Source organism: Ambystoma mexicanum, chromosome 11 (genome assembly GCF_040938575.1).
Source record: "Ambystoma mexicanum isolate Mex_15411 chromosome 11, UKY_AmexF1_1, whole genome shotgun sequence".
Classification (NCBI taxonomy): Eukaryota; Metazoa; Chordata; class Amphibia; order Caudata; family Ambystomatidae; genus Ambystoma; species Ambystoma mexicanum.
In genome coordinates, this window is record NC_090934.1 from 724,266,367 (window position 1) to 724,291,847 (window position 25,481).

The 25,481-nt window shown below is 46.3% G+C and overlaps 1 protein-coding gene across 1 annotated transcript in view; it reads right to left on the minus strand.

Annotated features, from left to right (window-relative positions):
* Window positions 1-25,481, minus strand: part of CYB5R2 (cytochrome b5 reductase 2) — a 208,378-nt gene that overhangs the window by 84,862 nt on the left and 98,035 nt on the right. The window lies entirely within an intron of this gene.

Here is a 25,481-nt window from a genome sequence, read left to right on the forward strand (position 1 = left end):
AGAGAAAACCTATGTGGTCATGTTATGTCAGTATTCTAAAAAATGTCTCTCAGCCCGAAAGAGGTTACCAGATTTAGTACTTTGAGAGTCATTACACGTATGGTGGTGCAGTAAAAAACAGCAGTATCATGGCGGTAATCCAGTTACTGCCACATTACCGCACCGCCGAGCTACATGTTTGGTGGCGAGGTGGAGGATTTTCCTCCAGCAAAAAGCTGGAGGGAAATCTACAACCTTACCGCCAAGAATTGCCAGAATTACTGCCAGCGAAAATCACCAAAATCCCCATGGAATCTATGGACTGCCAAAAGAGGGATTTACACCGCCTACCACCACTTGTAATCCTGCAGTAAATCCTTGGGACCAAGTGTTGTTAATGGTAAATCAGTTTGGTAGACTGACCACCGAAATACTGCCAAACGTGTAATGAGGCCCTTTGTACTTTACAGTAATTATTAGTATTTTCTAATTTTACTTTCATTTCTAATGTGATCTTGCAGGTATTCAGATTATGTAGTGCACTTTGAAACAGTAAGTGACACAAGTACCTGTCTTAATGCTTGGAAATTAATTATATTTTTAAAAAACAAATAAAGAAAACGTGATGCATTTCCCAATTTTGCAGTGTTACAGCCTTCCCTTGACTGATACGACAGGTGTCCGAATTGTTCCAAGTAGCTCCTGTTTGTGAAAACTGTTTTCAGGGAAATAATTTAGGCAAACATCTCAAATCCATTCCTGTGTTACATATGCAATACCATACTTTCCAACCCTACGAACTCAGGCAGTAGACTACTGCTTTTTGAGTAGTCCTGCTTACAGAGCTTAGAAACAGATCATACTGCTTTCACGGTATATACATGGATAACTCAGAAGTGATTACATGTGTACTACAAGCTCTTCTTTGAATGGTCTCTGAAATGTTTACAATACGGAGTTTTGGGCAGACGAAAAAAGTAAAGCCTACAGCTGATCAAGGGGAATATCCTAGATCCTCATAAATTCTTTCCAGCATTGCCTTGTGCAACTCCATAGTTTTCTCCAATGATACATGTTTTTCAGACTATGTTAATTTACAACCCTGCTTTAATACAAGGTATATGTTTAAGTTAGCTGTATTATCAAGAAATGTATATATTTATTAATATTTGTTTTTATTAGCTATATTTGGGTAACAAAAATGAAAACCTTTAGCTGTTACATTTCGATTCACAAGAGTTTTCTGTTACAAAGAAAACAAGAGGAAAACTAATGAACGCACAATTTTTCATTAAAACTTGGACACATGTAACGAAGATTAAATTAATCATGCAGCAATAATTGTCTACCTAACCCACATACGTGGCCATCCAGGGAACTCATCCTACCCATATCTAATGGCCTGATGTTATTAGGATGTTTCTTCAATTGTCACTGATGGTATTAATTCTTCATTTTTTAAAAAAAAATGGCCAGTAAAACTTTAACCAGCGCTAGATTAATGCGTATTTTTTCACATTCCAAAGAAATACGCCACCAGGTTTCCACTTCTCTTGTGTGATGTATATATTTGAAAGTATAATTCCTTGAGGGCACGCAATCATGCTTGACTGATGTGATGACTCCCATGGAGTCATCACAGATTTCCCTGCAGTGACGACCTCTCATGTGACCAGTGGACGACAGACGCTTCCTGACCCTGGGGGTGGTTTTATGAGGGAGGATCGCATGGGAGGGGACAACTGCCGGGGAGAGGTTTTGGCTCCATTGGTCGAAACGCAGTATTCCACCCTTCCCATGAAGAAGACCCTTTGATACCCAAATTCCTAATGGCCTATTGAATTCTAGTCAGGCCTCCACCTTTGGCGCAAATACCCACAACTCAAACATACTACCCTCGGTTTCTAATATGCCTTATTGTAAGTATCCTGAGAAAAAACTATTTGGAAAGTAGAAGCCCAATGATATCCATGGACTTCAACTCCCATAATCACTCGGGTACTGAGACAGGGAGGAGGAGGAGGAAGGAGTTTGTTCAGAGTGATAGGAACCCGAAGTGCAATGTGCAGGCTAGTTGTTTTTCAAAGTCTACAATGTGCTGGACTTTTAAAGATGGTGACCGCACTAAGAAGTCAAGCAGTGCAGGGGAGGTGGGTACATTCCAGGCAGAGACTTGCAAATGCGAGACACACAGAAGAAATTACTCGGACAGAAGGAGGTATGCCGCAGCCAAGCAGGAAAAGCCATGGAGACACGAGGAGCTGCGCCGAAGCTCCTCGGTGTCGGGCCGCTAGTGGAAGCAGCGTTAGTGGAAACGTTGCCAACCTATCCAAGAAACCAGGGGAAGGGAACCATCCTCTGGGTCCAAGGGTCTCTACATTTTTGTTGGAGTCATTATTCCATTTTGGTTTTGCACACTTTTTGCTAACATCAAGAAAAATACATTTCCTTGCACCCTTTGTTGTTTTGTATTAGTGTGGGGGTCAGGATAGGACGTTTAGAACACAAGGACTGCTTTTCAGTTACTGACTTCCTGACACAGACTAATCCTTAAAAATGATTTTTAGGTAGGGAAGCTCTCTGAGAATAGGGCCAGTTGGGCAGTTTCCCAACCCATTTTTGTTCAATAAATGTCGTTACTTGATAATATGAATACCTTGTATCCAACTCGCATTTCTGACCCCTTGCACTCAACACACTACTTTATTTTTCAGCGCTCAACTACATGTGAAGCACCTTGAACATAGGGACGAACATCGACATCACCTTGGACATATAATCAGTATATTTTGCAACAATATTGTGGGTGTTTGAGAGACTGAAACAGATTAGGAAACAGTGGAAGCTGTGGAGTATTACACTTGTTGTTTTTGAAACTCGAAAAGGGACGTCGACAGGCCGTGCCAGTAATACTATCCCTATTGTGATGTCCACTGTACCCATGATCCCTCACTGGTCGAGGTCCCTCAGATTGTTATTTTTCTGGCATGAGGTAGCATGAGGTGTAGCCTGAGTACAGTTGTATCCAAGCAGATGCTATCAGACAAGCTCATAAGCGTCCTTGCGCCTTCTCTCTGAGTGGAGGAAGGGTGGGCGCATGTGAATCTAAGCAGATACAAGCAACAGAAATACGATTACAGTGAGTAATGTATCCCTTCTGAGGCTTATGCAATTTGCTTACATCACATGCTGTGCATAGATTAGCGATCAGTGTTAGAAGAAGGTGGTGGGATGTGAGAAGGTTCATGGGTGAACAGATGTCTTAGAATCGCGTGTCCCACTTGTGTATCTGTCTTGGAATGAGTGTCAATGCAGTAGTGCTGAGTGAAAGTGTATATTGAACTCCATGTAGCTACTTTGCAAATACTGTCTAGAGGGACATTTGCAATGAAATCCAGAGTGGCTCCTGTGCTCCTTGTGGAGTGAGCTCTGGGCGTAAAAGGCTGCGTCTTGTCCGATAGGGAATAGCACAATAGTATACATCTGACTATCCACCTAGAGATGGCATTTTTTGAAATGCGGCCACCTTCTCTGCCTGGCGTCATGGAGACAAACAGTTGATCTGTTTTTCTTAGCTGTCTGGTCTTGTCTACATAGTAGAAGACTGCTCGTCTCACATCTAGTGTGTGGAGTTTTACCTCAGCTGAGCTTGTGGGTTCCTGGAAGAAAGCTGGTAGCTCAACAGACTGGTTTACGTGAAATTTAGAGATGAACTTAGGGGAGAACCTAGGGTGAGTACGTCAAATCAACTTGTTTTTGTGTACAACAAAGAAAGGATCCTGCACTGACAATGCTTGTATTTCACTAACTCTTCTTATGGAAGTGATGGTCACTAAGAAGGCAGTTTTATAAGTCAGGTGTTTGAGACTAGACTTATGCATCAGCTCGAAAGGGGGTCCCATGAGCTTAGCGAGTACAACATTGAGATCCCATGCTGGCGGCGGGTTGGAAATTGGAGGGTGGAGTCTCTTTACTCCCTCAATGAATGCTTTGATGGCAGGTACCTTCCACCATTAGACCTTATTGTGGGAAGTGGTATAGGCTGACAAAGCCGCCAAGTGGACCTTTAAAGAGTTGAATACTAACCCTGCATCTAGCAAGTGGAGCATATAAGTTATAATGTGGGAAGGAGTACATTCTATGGGGTTAATTTGTTTAGACTGGCACCAAATTACAAACCTCCTCCACTTGTAAAAATAACGGTGCCTAGTGTTAGGCTTTCTTGATTTTCTTAAGATATCCATTCATCTCTGTGGCAGATTAAGATGTTCAAACTCTATGACCTCAGGAGCCATGCTGCCAAGTTCATTGAGTGAGGTTGAGGGTGCACTGTTATTCCCCCGTGCAGAGTGAGCAGATTATACAAGCACAGGCGTTTGATGGGATCACACATCACCAGTTTGTGCAGAGGTGGATACCAGCGTTGTCTTACCCACATAGGAGCAACTAGGATGAGCGTCACCTGTTCCTTGTGGATCTTGTTCACAACCGTCCTCATTAGAGGCTTGGGGGAAAAGTATAAGCAAATTTCCCTGACCAGTTCATACATAGGGCGTTCCCCTAGGAGCCTGGCTGGGGGAACCTGGAGGCGAAGTCTGGGCATTGTCTGTTTTCGCTTGTAGCAAACAAGTCTATTGTGGGGAAACCCCATTGAGAGAAGAGGTGTTCTACTACCCATGCGTGTAGTTGCCACTCATGTTCCTCTGGTAGGGGATCTCTGCTCAATGAGTCTGCGGGACAGTTGAGTTCCCCTGGAACGTGCTGTGACGATAGGAATATTTTCTATTTGAGTGCCCATTTCCAAATTAGTTGCGCAAGCCTGGACGGATTTGGAGAACGTGTACCCCCCGGTTTGTTGATGTAAAACATCGCTGTAGTGCTGTCTGTCAGGATTTGCACAGATTGGTTCGCTAGATGAGATTCGAACGCCTGAAGGTCTTTGAGCAGTGCCAGTAGTTCTAGCAGATTGATGTGGTTCTGTACTGCTGCGTGAGACCACAGACCCTGAGCTGTGTGGTGAAGGTAGTGAGCCCCCAACCCAGCGAGTGAGGCGTCCTGTCACAACCTTATCTCCCTCAAGAAGACACAAGCCCTTACGAACCCTATTGGGGCCTCCTCGGATGCCCTGGAGCCAGTCCTGGCGCTGCTGGCATAGGAGATGCTCACTGGGACGGGCTTCCTATGGCCAATGGATAAGCATGGCCGCCCCCATACGGAATACTGGAGAACGGTATGCTGCAGTCCAGCTTCCAGGGTGGGGCCCGCCCCAAAGGCACCTGGGATACTACCTAGCTATTTAAACCATGCCTGACCAAGAGCACGCGCTTCACGTTATTCTGCCTTTGCAGCTTGACGCTCATCCTGCTCTGCATCCTTACCTGCTCAGCTTCATCCATCGTCTTCGGAGCCTTCCTGGGCCTGACCAACACCCCGCTTACCAGCTCAGCAGCATCCTTCGACCTCGGAGTACCCAAGGCAAGACCATTGCCATACTTACCAATTCAGCAGCATCCTTTGACCTTGGAGTAACCAAGGCAAGACCATCGCCATACTTACCAATTCAGCAGCATCCTTCGACCTCGGAGTAACCAAGGCAAGACCATCGCCACACTTACCAATTCAGCAGCATCCTTCGACATCGGAGTAACCAAGGCAAGACCATCGCCATACTTACCACTTTGCAGCGTCCTGTGGCTTCCTAGTCATCCGAAGCAGGTATCAGCTCAACTCTCTCCCGTTAGCTGCTTCATCTGTTCTTCAAAGCTGCCCAACTTGCGCTGCCCCCGATTTCTTCATTCCTTCGGGGGTTCCTCCAACTCCAGCCCGTCGAGGTCTGCAAGACAAAGTTAGCAGGTTAGTCATGTGCAAGGACACTTTCAGCGCCGCATGGCGACTTTGCTTACCTGCTTGAACCAGTCTTCGGCTTCGCGATCTCCACCACCAGCAACGAGGACAAGAGTTAGCTCATATGCCAAAGACTTATTCTCACCTATAAAGACTTACTCTCATCAATAAAGACTTTTCTCTCACTTACTAAGACTTACCTGAAGAAGGACTTGCAGCCGGTCTGAACTCCGGCCCTCGCCAGCGAAGCAACTCGGCGGAACGGGCCCAAAATCGACGCGCCTCTGCCCGGAGCGGCAAGACGGAGAGCGCACCGTTAACATCAATAAGGTGAGATTCGCCCTTAAGGAACCTGCACAGGGACGTGGGAGGTGGGCGATCTAGTAGGAAATCATCTAAGCTGCCCCTCCTGTCTTCTAGAGCTGAATCCGCTTATCCAGGGGATCGGGACGGGCAAAGGGTACCGAAGAGCCCTCAGGTGTGTGTCTGGAGACGTCCCCGTGAAAAAAAACAGGTGAGCGTTACAGAACACGAAGCCCTAACATATAAACCCGCCTGAGCGTCTATTATGGAAACGTCAGAAACTGACCAGCTGGCCCAATTGCTGGGGCAATTGCGTGCGGAAGTCCATTCTGCGCGACAGGAGACTAATGCATTACAAAGAGAAGTGATTGTCGCCAAGGAAAGGACTGATGACCTTGGAAGACAACTCCTCCAGTCACAGGCAGGACAAACCCAGTTACCCAGAGTAAGTCCCTACACCCGGGCTACCGCGAAAAGTCCAGTTCAAATTAACCTTCCTGAGACTGTTCCACTGGCTCCTCCGGAACGGTTTGCGGGGGACCCCCGGAGATACGCCACTTTCATTAATCAATGTCACCACCACTTTTTATGTAGGCCGGGGGCGTTTCCCACAGACCACGCACATGTGGCTTTCGTACTCTTGTACTTAAGTGGGAGTGCAGACGACTGGTCAGTTCCATTCATCAGGCGAGACGACCCTGTGCTGCAAGACTTTGATGGGTTCCAACGGGAACTAGAGAAACTCTTTGCCCCACGCCACCATGGGCAAGCCCTGGATAACGAACTTTTGTCACTCCGCCAAGGGAGTCAGGACCTGTTAACTTGCATAGCAACCTTTAATCGACTGGTGGCCGAAGCGGACTAGCCTGAGGATAAACGAACCACGTTGTTTCATCGGGGTCTTCGCGGGGAGCTAAAAGACATTTTGGCCCAAGTGGTGGATACACCCCGGGATTGCGCCGAATTCATTGGTTTGGTGGTACAGTTGGACTGTTGCCTGCAGGCTAGGAAGAATGATCGAGGAAGGTCAGATTCAAGTCCCTTGTTCGTCCGTCCCAAGGATCACACCCCACTGGGCTCTGATGGAACCAGTGAAGTTAGGCCCCCTATAACCAAGGCCGAAAGGGACAAAAGGAGGGAGATGCAATTGTGTCTGTATTGCGGAAAAGCGGGTAATTTTTTAAAGGACTGCTCGGTCAAGCCCCCCAGGCGAGCAGTTGGTGCCACAGATAAGGAAATACCAGAGGAGGAGTCGGGAAACGACCAAGCCCGGCAATTGTAGGGGTCCAATTGTCGAGCGAGGAAATCCAGTTTCAGACCTCCCATTTTGCACTACCAGTGATCATTATTCCCCACCAACCGTCATCTGAGATGCATTCTTTAGAAGCGTACCTAGACAGCGGGGCTGTTGGGAACTATATTGATCGAGTTCTCGCAGCAAAGATGGGCCTAGTCCTGTGCTCCAAGACAACCGCACAGACCGTAACCACAGTTGATGGCACCGAAACCGCTTCTGGTCCTGTATCAGAGTGCACCTCGGAACTCACTCTCCTGTGTGAAGATGGACATTGCAAAATCATAGCCTATGACCTGATTAAAGCTCCTCACTTTGGGCTGATCCTGGGAATGCCATGGTTGGTGGCCCATAACCCCCGAATCAACTGGCGAACTCGCGAGTTAGTTTTCGCCCACAGCTGCACGCACACCTGTTACCCGAAGGGGCGGAAGTCCAAGCTTGCAACTTCTCCGGTGCGAGAAGGCTTGGCTCATACCCTTGGAGGGGTTTTGACTTTGCCGGCTCACTACCAAGATTTCCAGGACGTTTTCCAGAAGGAGCAGGCAAATACGTTGGCCACCTCATCGGCCTTACGACTTCCAAATCGATCTCCTGCCACGAGTCCAAGTCCCATGCGGGCGCATTTACGTGCTTACCGAACCTGAAAATCAGCATTTGAAGGCCTACCTGAAGCAATACCTGGCCAATGGGTTTATTCGCCCGTCCAAGTCATCGGCCGCGGCGCCGTTATTATTCGTACCGAAAAAGGAGGGCGAACTGAGAACGTGTATTGACTACCGCGCATTGAACCAGATAATTGTAAAAAACCGTTACCCACTACCCCTGATTCCGGAGTTATTGGACCAGGTTAAGGAAGCAAAGATCTATACCAAATTGGACTTGAGAGGGGCCTATCACCTGGTGCTTATAAAAGAAGGGGACGAATGGAAGACGGCCTTCCGTACCAAGTACGGCCTGTTTGAATACCAAGTCATGCCGTTTGGCCTATACAACGCCCCTGCTGCGTTCCAGCATTTTATGAATGACGTCCTTCGAGAACTCATTGATGTCTGTTCCCTTGTGTATATCGATGACATCCTGGTGTACTCCTCCTCTGAACAAGAACACGTTGGACATGTGCGGGCCGTTCTGGGTAAGATTTGCAAACACCATCTACACACGAAACTGGAAAAGTGTTTGTTCCATGTCACTGAAGTGGAATTCTTAGGATTCATCCTTTCTCCCCAAAGCATTCGAATGGACGCCCATAAAGTGGACGCAGTTCTCAATTGGCCAGCTCCCACTTCCATTAAAGGAGTTCAAAGCATGCTGGGGTTTGCGAACTTCTATCGGCCCTTCATCCCCGGATTTTCCCAAGTCGTGCACCCGATTACTTTGTTGCTCAGAAAAACACACAAGACGTTTAACTGGACTGAAAAAGCGAAAAGGACCTTCCAAGGACTGAAGACGCGGTTCACCTCCGCCCCTATTTTGCGACACCCGCGCCCAGAACTCCCCTAAACGTGGAGACCGATGCGTCCAGTCTTGCCATGGAGACAGTCTTGTCCCAAAAAGATCCTCTAACGGGCCAACTGGATCCGGTGGCCTTTTGGTCACGAAAATTTACACCAGCGGAACTAAACTACGCCATCACCGATAAAGAGTTACTAGCCATTAAGGCTGCTTTCAAGGCCTGGAGACACTACCTGCTCGGAGCCCGACACACCATCACTGTAATAACAGACCACCGGAACCTCCAGTACTTGAAAGGAGCGAAAGCCCAATTGTCTCGACAACTGCGGTGGGCCCTATTCTTTGCCGAATTTGACTTTGTGATCACCTACCGACCGGGAATCAAGAACGGCAAAGCGGATGCTCTCTCCCCTATGGGCACTGACGAAATGGCACATTCAAAACCAGACCTAGTGGCCATCATACCGGAAAATCGGGTCTTAGGAATTACCACCACCATTACCCAGAGTGAACTTCTTTACGAGATTCAACAGATCCTCACCCAGGAGCAGCTACAGGAGTGGGCCTCTAGAGGAAAGCACTACAGCATGAAAGGGCAGCTGCCATACTACCGGAACCGGTTATTTGTTCCTGTGAAAGAGTTGCAGGGACAGGTTATCTCCGAGCACCATGATTCCCTCATGGAGGGCCACCCAGAAATCGCCAAGACTCTAGCCAAAATCAAAAGGAATTACTGGTGGCCAACGTGGCGCAAGGACGTTACCAAATTTGTGTCTTCATGTGGAGTTTGTGCCCAAAACAAATCCAGCAAGCAGAAACCAGCGGGGTTCCTTCAACCGTTAGATATTCCCCCAGCCCCTTGGCACACGCTGTCATTGGACTTTATTACGGATCTTCCTCCATGTCAAGGCTTCAACACCATCTTGGTGATTGTGGACCTATTTTCGAAAATGGCTCACTCCTTTCCATTCAAAGGACTGCCCACTGCCGCTGGCCTCGCCAAGACTTTCCTGGAACATGTTGTCCGTCTACACGGATTTCCTTCAGTCCTCATATCTGATCGTGGATCTCAATTTGTATCTAGATTTTGGAAGAAGTGCTGTTCCCTGGCCCAGATAGATATCTGTTTGTCCACGAGCCACCACCCTCAAACCGACAGCCAAACCAAGAGAACCAACCAGACTCTTGAACAATACCTGCGCTGCATGCTTCACCAGGGCAAAGGGGACTGGAGGGAACTCCTATGGATCACAGAATACGCTTACAATAATTTGCTTCATAGCAGCGCAGGACAGACTCCACTCTTTACAATCTATGGGTGGCATCTACGGACTTCCGAGTTAGACATCCCCACAACCCTGGAAATGCCTGCAGTCGAGACCCTACATAATACCATCACCCAAGCCTTCGCCAAAGCGCAAGTACACCTAGGTCAAGCTAAGATTCGCCAGAAGAGATTCGCTGACCAACACCGCTCCGAAGCTCCGGTTTATCAGGTGGGATATATGGTATGGCTTGCTTCCAAACACGTACCACTTAAGGGGAAACCAACATTCTGTCCACGGTTCCTGGGACCGTACCCAGTGGAAGCTATTATTAACCCAGAAGCAGTGAAACTGACACTACCTACGAACATGCAAATACATCCAGTATTTCATGTATCGCTTCTGAAGCCATTCAAACCAGGGACCCGTGTAACAACTCCACCAGAGCCGATCATCATTCAAGGCAAACCGGAGTATAAAGTGAAGGACATCCTGGATTCTAAAATGGTGAGATCAAAACTCTACTATTTAGTGGACTGGAAAGGATATGGACCTCAGGATAGGTCCTGGGAGTCCAGCGAGTATGTTCACACCCCTGGCTTGCTCCAGCGTTTTCACCGGACCTTCCCTTCAAAACCGGGACCAGGCCAAGGAATTCCCTTGAGAGGGGCCTTAGGGGGGAGTGCTGTCATGACCTTATCTCCCTCAAGGGGACACAGGCTCTTACGAACCCTATTGGGGCCTCTTCGGATGCCCTGGAGCCAGTCCTGGCGCTGCTGGCATAGGAGACGCTCACGGGGAGGGTTTTCCTATGGCCAATGGATAAGCATGGCCGCCCCCATACAGAATACTGGAGAACTGTATGCTGCAGTCTAGCTTCCAGGGTGGGGCCTGCCCCAAAGGCACCTGGGATACTATCTAGCTATTTAAACCACGCCCGACCAGGAGCACGCGCTTCGCGTTATTCTGCCTATGCAGCATGACGCTCATCCTGCTCTGCATCCTTACCTGCTCAGCTTCATCCATCGTCTTCAGAGCCTTCCTGGGCCTGACCAATGCCCCGCTTACCAGCTCAGCAGCATCCTTCGACCTCGGAGTACCCAAGGCAAGACCATCGCCATACTTACCAATTCAGCAGCATCCTTTGACCTCGGAGTAACCAAGGTAAGACCATCGCCATACTTACCAATTCAGCAGCATCCTTCGACCTCGGAGTAACCAAGGCAAGACCATTGCCATACTTACCAATTCAGCAGCATCCTTCGACCTCAGAGTAACCAAGGCAAGACCATCGCCATACTTACCACTTTGCAGCGTCCTGTGGCTTCCTAGTCATCCGAAGCAGGTATCGTCGCAACTCTCTCCCGTTAGCTGCTTCATCTGTTCTTCAAAGCTGCCCAACTTGCGCTGCCCCCGATTTCTTCATTCCTTCGGGGGTTCCTCCAACTCCAGCCCGTCAAGGTCTGCAAGACAAAGTTAGCAGGTAAGTCATTTGCAAGGACGCTTTCAGCACTGCATGGCGACTCAGTTTACCTACCTGCTTGAACCAGTCTTCGGCTTTCTTCGCGACCTCCACCACCAGTAACGAGGACAAGAGTTAGCTCATATACCAAAGACTTATTCTCACCTATAAAGACTTACTCTCATCAATAAAGACTTTGCTCTTACTTACTAAGACTTACCTGAAGAAGGAGTTGCAGCCGGTCTGAACTCCGGCCCTCGCCAGTGAAGCAACTCAGCGGAACGGGCCCAAAATCGGCGCGCCCCTGCCCGGAGCGGCAGGACGGAGAGCGCACCGTTAACATCAATAAGGTGAGATTCGCCCTTAAGGAACCTGCACGGGAACGTGGGAGGTGGGCGATCTAGTAGGAAATCATCTAAGCTGCCCCTCCTGTCTTCTAGAGCTGAATCCGCTTATCCAGGGGTCCGGGACGGGCGAGGGGTACCGAAGAGCCCTCAGGTGTGTGTCTGGAGACATCCCTGTGGAAAAGAACAGGTGAGCGTTACACGTCCGTCGTGACAATCGCTTGTACTTCCGGATCGTAGAAGGGTTTCCCCTTCAGCAGATTTTCTCTTGTCCACCAGTGAAGTTTGTGTACTAGTGTTGGTGAAACGACCAATAGATCGTCCCACTGACCATTCGCCTGCGACCTCTGTTTCGCCAAACCACTCCGGATCGGTTGCATGCGAAGTCACGCGTGAGGAACCAAGTAAATGCAAGATGTCATCATGCCTAGCAAACGCATCGCTTTGCGCACCCTTATCTGGCGGTCGGCCTGATAATGTGGTATTTGCAGTAACATATTTTGGACCCTTTCCTTAGATGGAAAAATGAACCCCTCTTGTGTGTCTATGACAGCTCCTAGGAACTGGTTGGTTGTGCTTGGCACTAGGCTTCATTTTTTCTCATTGATGGAAAAGCCCAATTGGAAGAGTAGATTGTTAGATCTCTGAATGTTTTGCCTGCATATTAGGGGGGATTCCCCAGTAATCAGCCAGTCGTCGAGGTAAGGGTACACTGGGATTGGATCCCTGCGCAGGTGTGCTGCCACCACCGCCAGTACCTTCGTGAGTACCCTTGGAGCAGATGCTATTCCGAAGGTTAGCACTTTGAAATGGTAGTGCTGGTTCGCTATCTTGAAACGCAAGAATCTTCTTTGTGCTGGGAACATTGAAATATGAAAATAGGCATCTTTCATATCCAGTGTTGCCATGTAATCCCCCTTTTTTAGTAGAGGGATTAGCTCTTGTAGCAGAACTTTTGTGGCTTGACATATTTGTTTGCAGGGTGAAAATCTAACACTGGGCACATTCTTAGATCTTTCTTTGGCACAGTCGTTAGTAGAAGTGTGGCAACTTCCTTGAGGAGGATACGCTAGTGTTCCTTGGAATGGGTCTTTTGTCGTGTGGAGTGGTTCCGGAGTTGCTCGAGGAGCTCTATACAATATCCGCCTGTTACAGTGGACAGCACCCATCTGTCTGTGGTGATTGACTCCCATGCGTGGGTGAAGGTGGATATGTGCCCTCCTACTGGAGAGGCATGGGAGGGCACCTGGAGCAGATAGTCACTGCTTTTGAGGTGGAGTGCCACCTCGGGAGGAGTTGCCTCTACCTCATCCGCGGGATCTGCGCGCTCCTCTTGGGTAATTCTGGGAGGACTGACCCTGATTGTTTCCCCAGGTAGTACCTTGGCTTTGGGTATAAGTGGAACCCCTCTGTGAATTTTGGTCACATGAGTGACGAAAATTCCTGTTTCCCCTCTGGCCAGTTGGTTTATTGGTCAGTTGGCCCAAGAGTATCGTATTCTTCTTTGGCCGTCTTTAAGGCGTCCTCGACAGCCTTGCCAAAGAGCACATTGGGCTCAACCGGCATGTTGATAAGGGTAGCTTGCCTCTCTGGTTTACAACAAAATTGGCGCAACCAAGCGTGACGCTTGATAATAGTCCCTTCTGCTGTTATCCTGCCTGGTTGTCCGCGGCGTCAAGATTGTTTTTTAATAAGCAGCTTGACAATGCTCTGCCTTCAGCGGCCACCTGGGCAAGCTGAGACTTAAGTGGTTCCGGGGCCGAAGATAGTAAGGCCGAGAACTCATCCCATTTGCAGCAGTTGTAACTGGCCAACAGGGTAGAATTGTTAGCAATCCTAGCCTGTAATGCCGCAGAGGAGGCCACTTTTCTGCCCATCATGTAAAGACTCTTGCATTCCTCGTCAGGCGGGGCCTCAGAGGAAGCTAGGGGAATACCAGCCCTTTTCCTTGTGGTAGTGACAACTAATGAATCAGGCTTCAGTTGCCCTCTGATTTACAGCGGGTCAGAAGGGGCAGGTCTAAACAGTTTTTCTATGCATGGGTTCACTGCCCATGTAAGATTATGGGTCTCCAGCAATGGCTGTATTTTTCGCTGAATTGACTTGAGGAGAGGGATAAACTGCGTAACAGCCTTCTTATCTCCTAGGATTTCTTCTACAAAATCCTTATCTTGTTGAACTTCCTGAGTTTCTATCTGAAAATGCTCTGCCGCATTGATGAGCACTTCATTTAGTAGGGGTTGGTTGTCAACGGGTAAGTCCATGACCGGGGGATCCTGATCAACAGGTGAGTCCATGGGATACATATTTGTCTTGGGTTCAACCTGAGGGTCTTCTTGATCCCCCTTAATAAGGGTCTGCGGCATCATCCCCATAATAAGGGTCTGCTGCCTCTTGAATAGAGAGGTCTTCATGGTCGGAGTCCCTTGCACTGGATTCTCAGGGCGAGACCTCTTAGTAGAGGGTTGAGCAGGGATCTGTGACCCAGAGGGTGCTGTAGTGGGGGGAGTGGAGTGAAAACTTATGAAATAGGCAGGGTCGTTTTCATAGAAGTTGGCCATGAAGGACATCCGCCTCATGACCCGGTCTATATCCTCAGCTGACCATTGTGCAGAACTAGGGATGACCAATGGTTGGGAAGAGAGCCCTAAATCTTCATCTGTTGGAGGAAGTAATACAGGTATTTTGGGCCTAGCCTCTTCAGATTTCTCCTTATGAGGGGTTGGCCTATCCTCTTGGGATTTCTCCCTATGAGGGGTTTTCTCCCTATGAAGGGTCTTATCCCTATGAGGGGTCTTAGAGGACTTTTTCTTGGACACTTTCTCCCTACCCTGGCCCCCTGAAGCGCCTTTCCCCGACTGTTTGGGGCATAGTAACTGACTTGACGCAGAACGTCGAATTTCGGGTGCGGGCTGAACCAGAGCCTCGTCTGCAGACGTTCAGCCCTCGGTGAGAGTTTTTTGCACGACGTCCGTGCCGTCCTTCAATGGCCGGGACCTATCATGCGGCGATCTCGAATGAGAGTGCCCAGAGGACAGACATTCCACAGACCTTTCCTCGGCCTTGGGTTGTGTGCTTAGTGGTGGATGGAGTGATAGCGCTTCAGCCGCTGGGTGTTGTCCCCATAACAAGGCCGCCAGCCTGTCTTCCGCAGTCGGGGGCCTGCGCTTGGGTAACCAAAGCCACTGCATAGCCTTTGCCATGAGAAACCGCGGCGTTGCTGCCATCGCTGAAAGCACCTTCTACTTCCATGGCCTCAAGCTGCATGACGTAGTGGGCCCAGCGGTTTGGTAGATCGATCCATCAAAGTCTTGGGCTTGAAGAGCCTACACGTTCAAAAAGAACCTTCAACGTGGTCTCTTGGGAGACACAAGTTACAGACTAGGTGTTCATCGACCCACAGAAATTTCCTATTCCACTTGTGGCAAAATTTAAAGGGGGTCTTGTCCATAACGGAATGATACGGCAGTTAGGCGAATGTAGTGTAAGAAAAGGGGCATATACATTCTAAAATGACCTCCCCCCTCTCTCCCTACTGTGTGAGCTGAAGCCCGGCGCGGCCTTTTAAGGCCGAAATAGATCAATTTCTGTAGTCTCCCGACAGTTGTTTTTCTTCTCTTCACCGGCGTCTGATGTTTCGATAGTCGGTGATATAAAGGATAGTAAGAATAAACCATCGGTAATTGAAAAATTGTAAATGGCTATAAGCCGAAAGAGGAACTCCACTATAAGCGTCCGTCTAGAATGGCGGAAAAAAACTATCTGAGGGACCTCGACGAGTGAAGGATCAAGGGTACAGTGGACATCACACTTGGGATAGTATTACTGGCATGCCTTGTCGACGCAGCTTCCACTAGATGTCGGCCTATGCACAGCATGTGATCTAAACAGATTCCACAAGCCTCAGAAATATATATTTATATATGGGATACATTACTCACTGCAATAGTATTTCTGATGCTTGTATCTGCTTAGATTCACATGCTGTGCATAGGCCGACATCTAGTGGAAGCTGCAGAGTATTACAGTTTGTTTTTCGAAACTCGAAAAGGGGCTTCAAACTACGGTGTGCCAGTAATACTATCCCTAGTGTGACATCCACTGTACCCATGATCCCTCACGCATGTAGGACCCTCAGATTGTATTTTTTCTGACATGAGGTAGCATGAGGAGTAGCGTGAGTACAGGGTATCCAAGCAGATAAGATAGATAAGACTACAAGCATCCATGCACCTTCTCTCTGAGGGGAGGAAGGGCGGGCGCATGTGAATCTAAGCAGATACAAGCATCAGAAATACGATTACAGTGAGTAATGTATACCTTCTGAGGCTTGTGGAATCTGCTTAGATCACATGCTGTGCATAGATTAGCGAGGTGTTAGAAGAAGGAGGTGGGATGTGAGAAGGGTCATGAGTGAACAAATGTCTTAGAACCGCTTGTACCACTTGAGTATCTGTCTTGGAATGAGAGTCAATGCAGTAGTGCTGAGTAAAGGTGTGAATATAGCTCCATGTAGCTGCTTTGAAAATGGTGTCAAAGGGTACATTTGCAATGAAACCAGAGTGGCCCCAGTACCTCTTGTAGAGTGGGCCCTTGGCGTAAAAGGCAGTGTTTTATTTGAAAGATAGTAGCACAGTTGGATACATCTGACTATCCATTAAGAGATGGCACCTTTAGAGACGCGATCTCCTTCTCTGCCTAGAGCTACGGAGACAAACAGTTGATCTGTCTTTCTTAGCAGTCTGGTATTGTCTACGTAGTGGAGGACCGCTCTCCTCACATCTAGTGTGTGGAGTTTTACCTCAGCAGAGCTTTTGGGTTCTTGGAAGAAGGCTGGTAGCTCAGTGGACTGGTTAACATGGAATTCTGAAATGAACTTAGGTGAAAACCTAGGATGAGTGTGTAAAACCCGTTTATCCTTATGAACAGTAAAGAAAGGATCCTCCACTGACAAAGCTTGAATTTCAGTGACCCTTCTTATGGATGTAATGGCTACTAAGAAGGCAGTTTTGTAAGTCAGGTGTTTGAGACTAGCTTTATGCATGGGTTCAAAGGGAGGTCCCATGATTTTAGCAAGCACAACATTAAGGTCCCAACCTGGTGCTGGGTTAGAAATTGGAGGGTGGAGTCTCTTTACCCCTTTCATAAAGGCCTTGACAACTGGCACTTTCCACCATGACACCTTGTTATGGGAGGTGGTGTAGGCTGACAGCTCCGCCAGGTGTACCTTGAGTGATTTAAATACTAACCCTGCATCCAGAAGGTGGAGCATATAGGTGACAATACTGGAAGGAGTACAATCAATTGGGTTGATTTGTTTATTCTGGCACCAAATAACACATCTTTTCCACTTATCAAAGTAACAGTGCTTTGTGTTAGGTTTTCTTGACTCTTTTAAGATATCCATACATCTCTGGGGTAAATTGAGATGGCCGAACTCTATGACTTCAGGAGCCATGCTGCCAAGTTCATCGAGTTGGGTTAAGTATGCACTGTTTGTCCTTTGTGCTGGGAGAGTAGGTTGTACCAGCACGGGAGTCTGATGGGGTCGCACACCGCCAGTTTGCGTAGGTTTGGAAACCATGGTTGTTACAAATAAAAACATGGGCGTATGGGTTATCATTTCCTGCTGGGGTTTGCTTTGCTACTGAGAGAAAGTGTCCTGCAAACGCTGCCAGGATCAGAAGCATTTTCTGTGACCAAAAAGTCAGCAGGTCAAAGATCACACAGTGGTATGAACTGTGATGATCTCATTATGCTAATTACCCTTTTTGTAATCCTCTTTTTTTGGGCCACAGAACGTTGGGCAGTATGCAATATCATATAGCCATAGTTTTGGTAAATATCATGCGACCCAACACCAGTATTTTAAATATCAATTCAGAACCATATTTTGTGTTGTATCATGAGATACCAAAATTGCGATTGACGATGTCAGTTGCAAGGTAGTCTGAAAGTGTTCCTTAATCTGGAAATATTCATCCAGAAATTGTGTAGTTTATTGCAGAAAGCCAGCATACATCGACATTATGACAAGATCCATTATTTGACAACCATTTAGCAAACCAAATCCAACCGTTTAAATATAAAATCAGTGCCATACATTGGTTTGTATCATCCCATTCCAAAACTGCCATCAATGATGTTGGCTGTGAGTTACTCTTTAGTAATGAATTAACATATATGAAAGTATCTATCCAGAAAGTGAGGAAAGTGAGTCTGTTTAGGAGAAGATAAACACGTGCAAAGTATCAATCATGCCTTCAAATAGGGCGTTCTGCCTTCTCAAAAAGTCCCATTAATAGATTTTTCAGGAAGCCAACATAAATCTAATGCTGTACAGCTGTAATTCCAAACTTGATGAGATTAATAGATTACATTTTGTTAGTGCACAGTTTATTATATCTGTCAGGATCTTCGTAGACATAATAAAACACCGAAAACGTGCATCCTTCCCTCAGTCACGATGAAAAGATATCAGAATCTTGTAAAATTGTGAAATCCATACATAGGATATGTTCATAAAATGGACCAAAGTGGGGTGTGATTTCAATGGGGATCAAATATTTTAAATCCTGTTTGTATTGCAATAAAGTGTGCGAGTGAAGATTGAACTTTTGTGATTCTGCAGTCTCTCGCGATCTAAAATGTCCCAAAGGAATTTAGTATCACCTTTGGCCCTTATTAAACCAAGGGTGTCATGATAAATTGAACGCCAATCTGTTTTGCCATAGTGGGACACATTGAGCAAATGCTGGTATTCCTAAAGCCTTGCATTGCTCTGTTCAGCTTGCTAAAAGCGAATTAGCTGTTCGATATTTGTTCTTTTTGAAAAACGTCAATTTCTAGTGTGTCTGCATAAATCAGTGCAGGAATATGCTTTTGCAGTAATCTACAATGCATTAGATATGCCCAGTAGAAGATATGCTTTTGCAGTAAAATAGAATACATTAGATATGCCCAGTAGAAGATACCCCATGCATGGCCAATTATCAGGGCCAGCAGCCAACTACCCAGTGCTGCTTGGTAACTGCACTTAGAATTTGGAAGTGCAAGACGACCTCAGAAATTAGTGAGTGGCAAATAACTGTATGCTTGTCTGGTCTATTTATTTATTTAAATGTATAAAACGCCCAAAGCGGCCATGGTGCATCATGACACTGTTACATGATTGCTTACTTAGTTGCACAGAAAAAGACACAGACAATAGCATCTGTCTGAGGTCCTTGGTTAAATTGAACCTGTTGCCAGACCAGTGATCAGTAAAATGAAAATACAGGCAATAGGATTAAAGTAGTAGACATAGAGCTAGCGAGGGCCAGAGATCTCCTCCTAGGTGCAGGGTGAGTCGGCAGAGAGTACGGGGTGTGCTAGTTGAAGAGCTCAGTTTGGAGCGATTTGCGGAATGCTAGATAGGATGTTTCATTTCAAAGGGTTGTTGGGAGGGTGCTCCAGTGCTTGGGAGCCAGGAATGTGAAGCAGGCCCGTCCAGCTTTGGCCCTTTTGAAGGTGGGGACTTTGAGCTGGTTGGAATGGTGAGACCTTTTTGGTCTGGATGAAGAAGCTCTGGTAATTTTTTCTGCAAGATAAGGGTGGGCTGTGCGTGAGAGGCATTTATGTCTTATAGACAGAATCTTGAAGAGTATCCTTTCTTTGACTGGAAGCCAATGTGCCTTTTGTCTGGCACTGGCAAAGTACTGTCTTTTGGGGATGCTGAGGGCAGCGCTCAGCGCATTATTTTGAATGACTTGGAGTTGGTTCAAATTTTTGGACGAGGTGCTGGCAAATAAGACCTTACAGTAGTCTAATTTGGCTCCAATGTTGGCTCTGGCTATGGATAGGCAATTTGTCGCTGAGAAGTATGGTTTGACCGCATTTATTAGTTTTATTGTGAAGGAGGTTGAGGACGCAATGGCGCTGATTTGGCGTGTCATTGAAAGCATGGAGTCAATGTACACCCCAAGGGTTTTAACTGCTGCTGAGACAGGAATTAGGGAGTTGTCAATGCTAAAGGAATGGTACTGTTTGTCAAGCTTGTTGGGTATTTCCTTGGGACCTACTATGAGGAGCTCAGTTTTATCACCATTGAGGCATAATCCACTGGCTGCCATCCAGGCTTGGATGGTGAAGTAGATTTTGCATAGTGCTTCTGCATCTGTTTCATATGATCCTGTGAGGGGAAGGAGAACCTGGGTATCGTCCGCATACATACCCATTATAATTCTGTGTTTTTGCATTAGGTATTGTCACCACATCTAGGAATGCACATTGTACTTGAGCGGATGTGAATTGTTCCTTTTCCTTGCACCTTAAAGTGCTCCCCCTGAACTTATGGGGTGCTATAAAACCTCAAAATAAAATTATTTTATGGTTCTATATGAAACTATTTATGACCCCTTCCAAACATTCACAAAAGGACCTTGGAAGATATATTGGGAGGCTTCTACATAGGTGTTAAAAACACCTACCATCAACCTGACCCTCACACTCCCTCAAGTGATCGTCTCGCGATCCGAAGCCTCCCTCGTCTAAGCAGGGTTGGTCTACTGCCTAATGTTGCTGTTTAAAGGACGCCCCTCCAACTAGCCACCCACCATTTCATTGTGCAATTCCTTATCATGCTTATCTATACTTTGTTCTGCATATGCCTCATAACAATTTCTGCATTCTTGTAGACTCACTTGGTTTCAGATGTACCATTAGATATTCAGCATTTGCTATGGTGTTACAGAAAGTGGTCTAGTCATTATGGATGATTTTTGAATGGGGTGGGCCCTGTAGAAAATCTCTTGCACTGCTTGAAGGAAAATGTTCAACGTAAGGTTTGACTGTAAAAGTAAAGTTTTGAAATTTTCTATCATCTGTTGGTTGAAATAGTACAACGTGTTATAAAAATAAAAATAAAACAATGTTCAAAGTCAGACTGTGACTGCACAGAGCGGTCTTATTAAATCTAACTGTCACGCCCCAAGTTGCACACGACAGCGCACAGGGGCTGGCAGGCACAACCAATACAAGCACGAGAAGACGGAAGTGGGATGAGAGGTAAGTGTGTGACTGTTTGCCTGTCTGTGTGTATGTTGTGGAGTAGTGTTTGGAGTATGTGGGGAGGGGTCTGAGGAGAAGGGGTGGGTGTATTTGCATTTGTGTTAGTGGGGTGGGGCGTAAGGACAGTTATTGGGGAGAAGGTGCAGGATTAGAGGGTGGATTCAAGGGGATGAAACCCCCCAATTTAAGAGGTGAGAGGGGTAGATTAAAAAGTGATATTTGACTAATATTAAAGTTTGCAACAAAGCAGCAGGAAAAAAAAAATCTGTCTTTTTTTGTCTGCGGCTGTTAATAGTCGCCAGAGTCACATAGAACTGGCTGAGATTAGATTTAGTGAAGATTTAAAAGCCTGCTTTTGTGATTGGGTTATTGGCGTGCATGGCTTCAAAAAAGCGCTTATTATGCTAAAATGTTGCCAAGATATACTAAACGTGTGCAATCCAAATGTTCATTTGGATGCTTTAGCTGGATAAGGTGTGCCCTTCGAAGTGCAGTAAACCAGTACCATTGCATCCATTGGGGTAGTACCTCCTTTAAGACCTCAGCAAGGTATCCCCACATGCACGGGGATCCTTCCATTCTGCCCCTTCTTTGATCCTAAATACATTAACATTTAGTCGCTGCGAGCCGTTCTCGAAATAATCAATCTTGATTGAGGTAAAGATGTTCTATGCACTCAATGGTATGGAGGTTGTAGCCAGAGAAGAACGAGCAAAAGCAGAATGGATCGGGGGAACATAACCCCTCGCATCACAAAGCCTGTTACCAGAAGACTGGCAGGCCATCCATTTTTGGAAAATGCCAATGCATCAAATCCAGAAAGTTGATATATAACTTAAACTTGTTGCCTATGTACAACCTGACATCGCTATGTTGCTTGGAAGCAATCTTCTTCCTTCTCATGGGGCCACACATGGATTCTTCCAAGGAAAGTGCTGGCTCCACTCCCAGGTGAACAGATTGAAGTAACGTAAAGTAATAATATTATTATTATTATTATTATTATTTTTTTTTTTTATCAGAGAGCCTCCGAGTAAACAGCTTCTCATGCAGACAACTTCCTGGAATTACTGAACAAAAATCCAAAACACTAACATTACATTGATGTATACAAACTACAATGATGTGCAACCTGATGCTTCAAATACATCGTCGCCACCTATAATTCAAGACGCGATATCTGAACGGACAACAAAAATCCTTGATTTACGTTCCCACTAATCATAGTGCACACTAAAGCTCTGAGCGTTCCTCGCATTACGCACACATCTATGAAATGAAGATCACTAAGCATCTTTCCACAGCATACAAACGAGATTCTGAGGCGAAGCATAGCCCCATCTCAGCCTTTATTCATCAGTGGCAATGTAGCAAAGGGGGAAAAGCAATGACCGAATAAATGAGACCTCATCGTTATCGCGCCAAACATCTTGAGGACCTATATGATCTTGTGGATTCACAAACAAGTGTCCAGAACTCTGTGGAGGAGTTCCAGAAATCATTTAAAGAAGTAGATGTCTTATATATTGTGGCATTACTATCAGATGGTTGAAGTAGAATTCTGGGTCTCCAAGACGGGCGACTGAGAAATATACCTCTTACAAGAAGTACAAGGTTGAAGGTCTTCTAACAGCAAATGCATCCTTCAAAACCAAGAATGATGAGATGACAGAAACCCCTCGGTCCATCTCTGAGATACATTTGGCCACCAAATCAAAGGTTCTTTGGATTTCTCCAACAGCAGGGCTGTGGTCACCTTCTGTATTCAAAGGCAGGTGTTCCCTTTGGCTTATTCAGAGCAGATTCAAGTGAGACTATTTCGTTTGGCGTCAGAACATGACATTCCAGATGCGGGCCTACTTTCTCAGTCCTCTCAGATCTTCTAGCATATTAGGCCCTGAATTGTAAGACTAAGGAACTCTTAACCATTTATATAGAAGTTATAAAGTGTCTTTATGTATTCTACACCTTTAATTCAAGAAGCAAAGGATGGTGGATGAGACCTGGAGTGTAATGTCAAGAGTGCAGTGTGCAGGTGCTTGCACAAGCTTGAATATCCTGTTAAACTGTGTGTGTTATGACCCACAAATGGTATATGTTGATATGATGAAATGTAACAAATATGTATTTGGATGAGTGTTATGTTACTGGGATTCAAACTGTGCTCCGCTGCCATTTACATGGTCACCAGGTGCACAGGCAAATCTGAAAGAGAGGGTAAATCCAAGATAGCTTTGCTGTTGAATTAATGCGCACAGACAGGTCTGTTTGTGTGTGTTCTGTGTTGAGCGTATAAAGACATTAATGTCTGAGGGGGAACCTTTTGTGCCTGTGGTATTAGGACTGACTGTGGTATGTAAGTTGGAAGCATAGGCGTAGTGCTCTGATGTTTGATGTCTCTTAGGAGGGGCGTTCAAATGCCATGTCTCAATCGCATAATTGATATACAAGTTGCGTGTTGTAATGAAGAATGTGCGTGTTAGTGACACATATTTTTGAGGTTATGAATGATATTGTAATCTGTGCTTTTTAATGAAAAATGAAAAATAAATACAAAGAATTAAAAAATCTTGTATAGCTCTCCCAAATATTGGTCATATTGTTGGGATGGAAATTAGTATATCCCCCCCCCTGAAGCGCTTTAAGGTTAGGCGAATCCCCTATGAGATAGTGTAGTGTAGAAGGGGGGAGAGAACCGCACTATGAAACTAAGTGCGAAAGCAATATTGCGCGAACAGCATATGCATGGAATTAGGAGACACATAGAAAGAAACGCCACTTTGTAGTTTGGCGAAAAGACAGGCTTGTGGGACTGTGCTGCACCAGCCGAGCTCCATCGAAAGATTTCACTTGGCCCAACACCCTCGTGGCAGAATGAATGCACACTGCCAGTTCCCACGGAAGTCCACTTCCCCCATGTCCCTTCACTGTTGCAATCATTTAGTATCTTTCAGAGGAATGCACCTGCAAGAGCATGAGACACCAGGCTCCCTGCAGCGTCCATTCATCACCACTAAGCTGTCAGCAGGCCTCTAACCCCCACCCAGCCAGCCCAGAGTCAGCCCCACACCACTGACACGAGCCCCACACTTCTGCATTCCATAATAAGCAAGTGACCCGCTTGTCCCAACACAAATCAAGTGTCCATAAAAGATCTAAGCATGAGCGACTATTTTTCTCCCAGAATAAAATATATCCTTTGTAACACGAGGTACAAGGAGAGATACATTAAAGATCAAACCCAGGGTGGAGACCTTGAATGCGGGAGGTGCAGTATCAACGAAGCCCTGAATGTGTGGGTCAGAGTGACTGTAATTTATCCTCCCTTCCCCCTGGCACCAATTCCCCAAGCCACCCAAGTGCATGCCCATGCCACAGTGATATAGTACGTAGGCTTAGCATACTAGTTTAGAAGCAACGTTGTACTTTGCAAGTGCCCTGACCTTCACCAGCCTCAAAGATAAGCCCAGCTGGTCCACGTGGAGCCTGACGGATGGCGATGAACTAACCAATGATAGCTTGGCATCCCCCCTGTGGAGCAGGCCCATGTATATAATATCGCCAATCAGTGGCGCTGATTTTAACTTTATGCGATAACACCGCCAGGATATTTTAAGCTCTTGTTTGTACCAGGACTAACAAGAACGTTCTCTAGCAGCAGAGTACTTTGCATATGTTTTGTATTCTGTACAATAAAAGGCTTTTATCCTTGAAAGCTATCTCCTGGCTTATTTCCCTAGAGGGTTGTATTCACTCTGTAGTGTGCGTTAAAAGGGAATTCCTTCAATATATTCCACTCATCTCTGGCCAAGTTACATAGGAAGTACCTTGCGGCAAGGCAGATGGTAAATCTTTCCACCGGTGAGTGGCATTACCTCCTTGCACTGCTAGATTTTCAAAACCAATTCAGCGCTAGAAGACGGTGGTGCAAGGGGCGAAGCCGAGTTAACAAGGTGAAAAGTTAAGTGTTACTGGATGGAGGCTCCTGCAGTTGGGCTCATTTACCATGGGGTATCCTCTACCAGAAACCTCCATCTTAATGTCATTGAGTGGTACGACCTGTCCGGCAGCAGCTCCGACTCCCACCAGGTGGTCAATTGCCATTCACATTTGGATTGCAAAGTTTAGTATAGCTTGGCAACATTTTAGCATAATAAGCGCTTTTTCGAAGCCATGCACGCCAATAAAACCAATCACAAATGCAGGCTTTTTAATGTTCACTAAACCTGATCTCAGCTGGTTCTATGTGATTTTGTCGAATATCAAAGGCTGCACACAGAAAATGACTGATTTTCATTTCAGGCCGATTTGTTGCAACCTTTAAACTTTAATATTCGTCAAATATCACTTTTTAACCTACCCCGCCTCATCTCTTAAATAGGGGGTGGCAATTGACCACCTGTTGCATAACAGGGCTATGGGGTTTTATTGCCCACTACTCCAATTTTGGAATGGAGCATATCTCAAATTTAATAAGTTACTAAGCA